Below are 8,224 nucleotides of genomic sequence, written 5' to 3'. Positions count from 1 at the left end.
GTCTCTGCAGGTGTATGGGCATCAATTCACTTACAAATGAGGCCAGTGGTATCTCCAGGAGACACATGAGTTTTCAGATGAGACCCAGTTGGGTTGGGACGGAAAAGAGAGAAGGAATTTTTCCACCCTCATCTTTATGTTCACTTTATTTTCTAAGAAAAGTGTGCTGTCTAATGAGAAAAGCAGAATGGGGTGACTTGGTGTTAATTTTGGAGATTTATTCGTTAATCTTTCACTAACAAGTGTAGTCCAGGGCAAATCCCTAACAATTCTGGGATTTGGGAAGAAAAGACAAAGCCATTTGTGGGCCATTCTGGTTCTCTTCTGCAAAAATTCTCAAGCCAGAGCAGCAGGGCAGGGTGGTGCGGGGAGAATCCTGCCTTTGGAAGAACATGTGGGAACCCAGGGTCATGTGTGTAGAGCCGGGATGAGAAGATTTGATGCTGGTAAGTGCACAGGTTGTCCTAGGCTGGGCTTGGGTGTGGGTTCTGGTCTTTTCCAACAAGGAAGAGAATTTTTGCCTTCATTTGGGTGTGGTTGAGTGGGCTAAAGGGGCTAGGCCTGGAGTTACCTGCCAAAGAACAATCTCGATGTGTGCGTTTCTCCAAGCGTTGGCCAAATCCATAACGATGGACATCATGCATTCATCCATCACTTTGTTCATTTATGACATTTATTGTAGAATAAGTGGGAATATCAGATAGATAAGGTGTCTGAAAACTAAGAAATCCCTTGTGGTTCTACCACTCAATTTATTTTATTTTTAATTTTTAAAAAATTGACGTACAGTTGATTTACAGTGTTTCAGGTGTACAGCAAAGTGACTCAGTTATTCTTTTTCATATTCTTTTCCATTATAGATTATTACAAGATATTGAATATAGTTCCCTGTGCTACACATTAGGCCTTTGTTGTTTATCCATTTTATATACAGTAATGTATATCTGTTAATCCCAGATTCCTAATTTATCCCTCTACCCCTGTTCCCCTTTGGTAACCATCAGTTTGTTTTCTATGTCTGTGAGTCTGTTTCTGTTTTGTAAATAAGTTCATTTGTATTCTTTTTTAAGATTCCACATATAAGTGTTGTCATGATATTTGTCTGACTTACTTCACTCAGTATGACAATCTCCAGGGCCATCCATGTTGCTGCAAATGGCATTATTTCATTCTTTTCAGTGGCTGAGTAATATTCCATTGTATACATGTACCACCTCTTCTTTATCCATTCGTCTGTCAACGGACATTTAGGTTGCTTCCATGTCTTGGCTATTGTAAATAATGCTGCTATGAACGTTGGGGCACGTGTATCTTTTTGAATTAGAGTTTTCATCTTTTCCAGATATATGCCCAGGAGTGGGATTGCTGGATCATATGGTAGCTCTATTTTTAGTTGTTTAAGGAACCTCCATACTGTTCTCCATAGTGGCTGCACCAATTTACATTCCCACCAACAGTGTAGGAGGGTTTCCTTGTCTCTACCACTCAGTTTAAATCAGCTACATCTGTTTGCATTTCCCTAAGTGGTGTGGCAGGGCCATTAGGTGTCTAGAAAGGACATGGGAAAACAAAGCCATGTTATCACCAGGCGGTGTTTGATGGAGCCATCAGCACACAGCCACGAAGGTAGGGACCCCCAGCCTTCACCTCCTGGCCGGTCAGAGGCACAGCGCGGTCCAGGGATAAAAGCATCCTGTCAGCTTCCGCTGCTCCAAGCCAGGAAGCTGGGGTGTTCTTGGGAAGTTCGGGCATGGGTACCAAACGGATGTCCCAGGAACAGTCCAGTGAGGAAATAACCATCAGGGACACTGACCCCTCCCTTCCTTGGCAGTGAAGGGAGGTGAAGTTCTGCTGGAGGTGCCCCACCATCCTCCTCCCCGTGTCCATGCACACCAGCCACCAGCACCTGCATTTCTCTGCCCAAGGGCTTCCTGTGGTAACGGTGGGAGATTTGCCATTCTTGGGGCTGGCTGAAGTGCTGGGAGTTGCTGCCCCCTGGGAGCGGTCCTCAGCCAGTGACTCACCGGAATGGCGCGTGAGTCCCTTCCAGTGGGCCGGCTCCCAGTCCCCCCAGCACCATTGAGCTCCAGCCACTCAGACGCTCGGGTGGTAGCTGGTGACACTTGCTGTGCTGGCTTCCCTCACTTCCCACCCTCCACCAGGTCTTCGGTGGACACACCTCCCAACCAAATCCCTCGCATTCAAATCCTTGCCTCAAGGTCTTCTAGAAGCCCACTGTCTGCCCACACGACACGTAGGCAAGGAAGACAGATGGTAAAACCCATACTGGTGACCAGTGCTTTAAATGGAGGCCCAAGGAGCAGTGGAGAAGCTATGGGGACTTAGCCTAGAAGGAAACAAATACCTCTGTTTGGGATTCTCAAAAACAGATTCTTGCCGGGAACTTTTCTAACATGCAGGAGGCTTTTAGAGGAACTCAGAAACATTTACCCAGCGGTTCCTCTGTACCAGATGTTGAGACAAAATACTGAGGCCGAAAAAGCTTGGTCTCTCTCATGCAGTTCATGATATAACTGGGGAGAGGTTGATCAAATGATCCAAGGAATAAATGTGCTGTAACACATGGTGGGCAGGAGAGGTGAGAGGTGCTCTGGCTGCTTTTAAAGGAGGTTTTGACCTAGTCGGCTCCGAGGAGTGGAGCTCCGGGGCACAGGGAGGCTTTGACCAGGTGCAAAGGGGGGGACCAGTGTTCCAGGCAGAGGGCCTGGCGTGTGCAGAAGCACAAGGGTGGGGGGACGTGTGCTGGAGAAGATGCACAGGGCCAGCGAGACGAGCTCACAGGGGACGGGACTGGGAAACGCCGTCTACAGCCATGCAGGATTTTACCCTTGGAGTCTTGGAGGCTGTGAAGCCAGCGACCGGCTTTAGCTAACATGATTTGCGTGCTGAAGAGATCACTCTGGCTGCTGTATGATCCACTCAGAGTTTATCTGACGATTCCTTCCTGTCCCCTCCCCTCCTCTCCCGCCCACTAAGACCCTTGGACTGGAACCAGGGAGCAGGAAGGCTGGGGTTCGCCATGACAGAAATGACTGTCGTTCCGTTTGAACCAGCCCAGCACACAGTGCTTCTCGTCTTGCCAATTACCTTGCCGTTTCCAAAAGCACGTTCATGCTGGAGGGATGAGTGGGGCTGGTGCGGCCTTATATAACAGTTAGATGTCCCTCACGGCTGGAAAATCGTGCTCCTGTCAGACGATCAGCCCCAAAGAACACGCCTTGGATCTGATAAACAGACGTTGGCAAATGGGAGGTTTGAAGGCAGTGCCAAGCTCTGTGGTTTGGACTGGCCCTACGAGTGAAACAATTGAAGCAGCTAACCATCTGCAGGAGGGGAAAAAGTAGGGGAAATTCAGCCTGAGACAAAGAGGCAGTGTAGGAGGCGTAGGGCCGGCAGCGTGCACGGCTCTGCCATGTTACCACAGCCTTGCAGGCTGCCACCAGCCCACCCAGCGGGACGCCATGGTTGCAGGACCCGTCGACCATCCTGTTCATTCACCAGCGTTCCTTCTGCGGCGCCTCCTTTGAAAGTAAAGGGGTGGGGGTGGGTTATGTGGGTGGGCATGCGAAGGAAGACTGTGGACAATTTGTAGAGAGCTCTTGGGGCCCGTGAGTTGTCCTTCACGTTTGATGATGTGGCTTAGAAGCTGGAAAGCCTTTACTGGTTTTGCCATGGATGGCTCTGCACCGAGCTGGGCAGATTCCCTCACCCAGCGTGGCTCGTGACCACGGACCATCTACCAGAAGCCTGGCTGAGGTTCCAGTGCGGTGGGCCTGGTAGGAGGTCGTGGAACCACGTAGAGCGTCCACTCGGGCATTCTTCTAGGACAACATCTACTGTTTGGAGGAACAGAGGGCAGGGCCCATGTCTGTCAACCAGCTCCACTCCTCCAGGGCTCACACAGTAAGTCCTCATGTCCTGGATGGAAATGCAGCATCTCAGACCCTACCCCAGACCAATCGAATCAGAATCTGCCTTTGCACAAGATCCCCAGGTAATCAGCAGGCACAGAGTTTGCAAAGGGCGGGTCTAAAGGCTATCAGTAAGTGGTCCATTATTAGAAGCAGGTTTTCTGTGCCAGGTATTGTGTTTTCCATACTTCATCTCACTTCATCCTTAAAATCACTCCAGGGGACAGAGGGAAACTAAGATGCAGGTGAGGACACGGGGGCTGGGTGATGTCAAGTCTTGTGCCCAAGGTCATACAGCTGGTAAAGGGTGGGGTCAGGTCCGGGCGGCCATGGCTCTCCTGCTCCCTTCAAGAGAGCCTAGCTGGACGCTCTCCATCCACGGCCTGGCAAACCTAGGTCTCCTACCCAGAATCCTTCCTCTGTCCGGTGCCCAAGCCAGCTCTTCACCTGCTGTGGTCCCATGGCCTCCTGCACAGAGCAGGGCCTCAAGAAACGTCTGTGGAATGATTGAGACTGTGCTTCAGACAGCCGAGTGAAATGGTGAACAGCCTGGGCGTGGACAGAGAGACTCACATCTAGAAAGACCTCATCTCAAGCAAATACTGGCTCCAGTGATGTTAGGGTGCACACCCCACACTCCCACTCCTGTAAACTCCCTATTCTACTGTGAAGGCCGGGCTGGGCGGAGGGCCCCGTGCCTATGTGTCTGTACACATTATGCACAGTAAGAGCCGTAGAAGGCAGCTCAGTTGAAAGACAGAAAGGGTTTTTTTTTTTCTTTCGTTTTTAAATGTAAAAGCCTGGTGATTGTTGGAACAGATTTTGGCCTGGATTTGGCATTGCATTTTTTTTTATTATTATTATTTCACTTCCACTAGGGGCTTAAGTTGTTGGGTTTGGACAAGAACTAGGCAGGCAGCTGTGGCTACTTGCCTGCCGGAATTTAATCTTCTCTCATTTGTGTGTGATGGCGGCCCACAAGGCCCCGGTTAGGTGCCACTATCGCTTAAAACAGAGATTCCATATCAGGGGCCCATGAGCCTTGTGGTGATGCACTTACTGGACAGGCAACCCCAGTTGGCACTGGACAGGCAGCCATGAATGCTTGAAGGCCTGCTTCTGGGGGAGGTGAATGAAGCAATCTAGCTATTCCCTCTCTTTCTCTCTCTCTCTCTCTCTCTCTCTCCCCGATTCCTCTCTGATCCTTAATATCTTACTTCTTTGGCTTGTCAACTTTTAAGGAGAGACAAGTAAACTAATCCCTTTGGGAATAGATGTCAGGTTCTTATTCCATCATGCTTTTTTAGCCCAAATACCCAAATTTAGTAAAAAAAAAAAAAAAACCTAAAACCAAAATTCTAGGGCAGGACTTTAAACTTCTAGAAGAGATTAAATTTCATCTCTATCGCATTTTTCCAAATGCCATATGCAGGTTTGCGAAATCCCGGGATACCCATTGTAACTGCAACCCATTCTGGTCTAGGATTTAGGAAAAGGCAGGGCCAAGTTCAGATCTTTCATTTATTCAACAAAGTTGCTATGTGCCCAGTACTCTTCTGCGCTCTGGGATTCTGGGTCCCTGCTCTGTGGAATCTCCATTCTTAGAGACAGACACTAAATACGTGAATAAACAGGGCAGTTTCAGACCCCGATCAGTGCCACAGGACAATACAATGGACACTGTGTTGGGGGCATGAGGGTGGGGAGGGTACTCTTAAATGGGGTAGTCAGGGAGGGCTTCTCTGAGGAGGTGACACCTGAGCTCAGATCTATGTGGCCAGAGAGAGCTGGGAAATGATCCTCAGGCTGAGCCTCCAGGCTGCCAGAACAGCAGAGGCAGAGGCCCCAAGGAAGGAACAAGCTTGGCCTGTTAGGGGAACAGAATGAAGGCTGCTTCCAGGGAGAGAACAAGGACTTGAGCCTGGAAAGGGCTGCAGGGACCAGACCCCACTTGCAGGGCCCAGCAGGCCCCAGGACGAAATTGGATTTTTATCTAAAGTGCTTTGGGCGTGCCATGATCTGATTTAGGGTTTAGAAGACCTCTCTGGCTGCTGTGTTGAAATGGACAAAAGTGGGAGCCCAGAGGTTGGTGAGGAGAATCAGGTGGTCTCAGGGGTGGAATGATGGGGCATTGAGCTCAGCCGGTGGGGACACTGTACAGGGAGAGATGCCCCAGATGGGCAGCCTTTCCCCACCTGTAACTGCCTCTTTCCAGCAAACCATGTTTCTTCCACATTAACAACAACAGAACCCTGACGCCTGTGGGACTCTGGCGGGAAAAACAGAACTCCACTGCGTTAGTCCATCAGACACATGAGGGGCGAATCCCGAATGAGGGTCAGGGTAACACAGTCATAATTTCCTTCCATTTCTTCATCATCGCTAACTCATAGACACAATCTCAAGAAAGAAATACACTCATTTATTTGTTTACGCCTTGTCTTGTTACAAAATGATAGACTCTCTAAACAGAGACATTACAGAGAGGAAGTCATCGTGTGTATGAGTGTGTGTGTGTGTGTGTGTGTGTGTGTGTGTGGTGTATACTTCGTATTACTGAGTGCCTATTATATGCCAGGCACTGAGCTTAAGCTCTTTATTACCTTACTTAATCCTCTCACCAACTCTAGAGGTAGGAACAATTATTATCCTCATTTTAGGCTGCTTGGGGTTATGAAACTAGCCCCAGATCACACAGGTAGCATCAGGTAGGAAGGCATTCAAACCCACGGTCCATCTGTTTCCAGAGCCGATGTTCTCATCATTGTTCTCTACTGGTTCCACCATCTGCTGGGCAAAGGCGGGGAGCCTTGGTTTACTAATTGGCTACTAGAAAGGCTCTTTTGCACAGAGTGGATTTTGTCTTTTTGTTCCAGCTAATTACCCATGCTCTAAAAGTAGAAGTCTTTTGTCCATATTGGAGGCAGTACCTTGGGCTGATGGGAAAAAGTTTTCCTGCTGATATTTATTTGCCATTTTCTACCCAATACGTTGAATCCCTTGCCGCCAGAAGAACATTCCAGGATCAGAGGATGCCACTTCGCCATACAGAGTTCAAGACAGTTCTTTTCTGTGGTTTCTGAACCCAGCTCATTGTTGTGGATGAAATCTCTGTGGATGAGAGCAGTGTTTTCAAATGAGTCATGACTCATCATGGCTTATGGAATCTATTTAGTCGTTTGTGACAAGCAATTTTAAAAACAGGAATAGAGAGCTCGCTTTGGCAGCACACATCCTAAAATTGGCACAGGACTTCCCAGGCGGTCCAGTGGTTAAGACACTGTGCTTCCACTGCAGGGCGCGTGGGTTTGATCCTTGGTCGGGGAACTAAGATCCCGCATGCTGTGCAGCGTGGCCAAAAAATAGAAAAAAATTAAAATAAAATAAAATAAAATTGGCACGACACAGAGAACATTAGTGTGGCCCCTGTGTAAGGAGGACACGCAAATTTGCATTCCATATTTTAAAAAATTAAATTTAAAAAAGGAATAGAATAGAAAGTATCAGTTTCGGGGTACCTCTCTCACAGTAAGCGGTATACTGTAGTTAAATTTTCTTTTAGTTTATGTGCACTAGGTCACAGTTTTGTGGAGGACTTAAAACATTTGAGAGCCACTGAATCAAAGTGTTGTTGGAAGATCATGCACCTGGAGAAAATACACCTTACCACTCGTGGGTCTTGTACCTTATCTACACCAATCGTTTCAACTTACAATGTTAAGATATCAGAGAGTCAAGATCAATGTTAAGAGGCTCCAGTCTATCTGTCCCACCTCCTCTCTGAGGATAGGGTTGGTTTTATCAAGGACTGGTCCAGGCAACAGCCCAGAGGGAAGTTTTTCCATTGAAATCTGGGTAATGCGTTTCAATTCTGATGTCTCTGTTTCAATTCAGATTAAAATCGATAGGAATGACCGTGTGTAAAGATAGTGACTGTCTTTTGAGTACTTCCTGTCCACTAGGCATTTCCCATGTTGCGTCTCATGAAACTCTCATGGCAACCCTATGAGGTATAGGTTCTATTCTTATTCCTAATTTACTGAGACTCAGGTGGTAGAAATCACTTGCCCACGTGTGTGAGTCAGGAATTGTTTGGTTGCAAGTGGCGGTAACTGACAAGACCAGGGTCCTCTGGCTTTAGGCACTGCTGGATTAAAGAACTCGGATAAAGCCAGGAATCTCTCTTTGTCTCTTAGTTCTGCTTTCCTCTGTGATGGCTTCATTTCATATAGTCTCTTCTGTATGGTACCATATAGTCCTAGGCAACTTGGGCTCATGGTCTACCACTTTAC

The 8,224-nt window shown here is 47.9% G+C and overlaps 1 pseudogene; it reads left to right on the top strand.

Moving 5' to 3' along the window:
* Positions 1-7,305: 7,305 nt before the first annotated feature.
* LOC112066224 (uncharacterized) lies at positions 7,306-7,398 on the top strand (annotated as a pseudogene).
* Positions 7,399-8,224: the final 826 nt, after the last annotated feature.

The sequence above is a fragment of the Physeter macrocephalus genome, chromosome 14 (assembly GCF_002837175.3).
Source record: "Physeter macrocephalus isolate SW-GA chromosome 14, ASM283717v5, whole genome shotgun sequence".
NCBI lineage: Eukaryota > Metazoa > Chordata > Mammalia > Artiodactyla > Physeteridae > Physeter > Physeter macrocephalus.
Note: the sequence above shows the minus strand (reverse complement) of the source record. Positions and strands in the feature narration are given on the sequence as shown.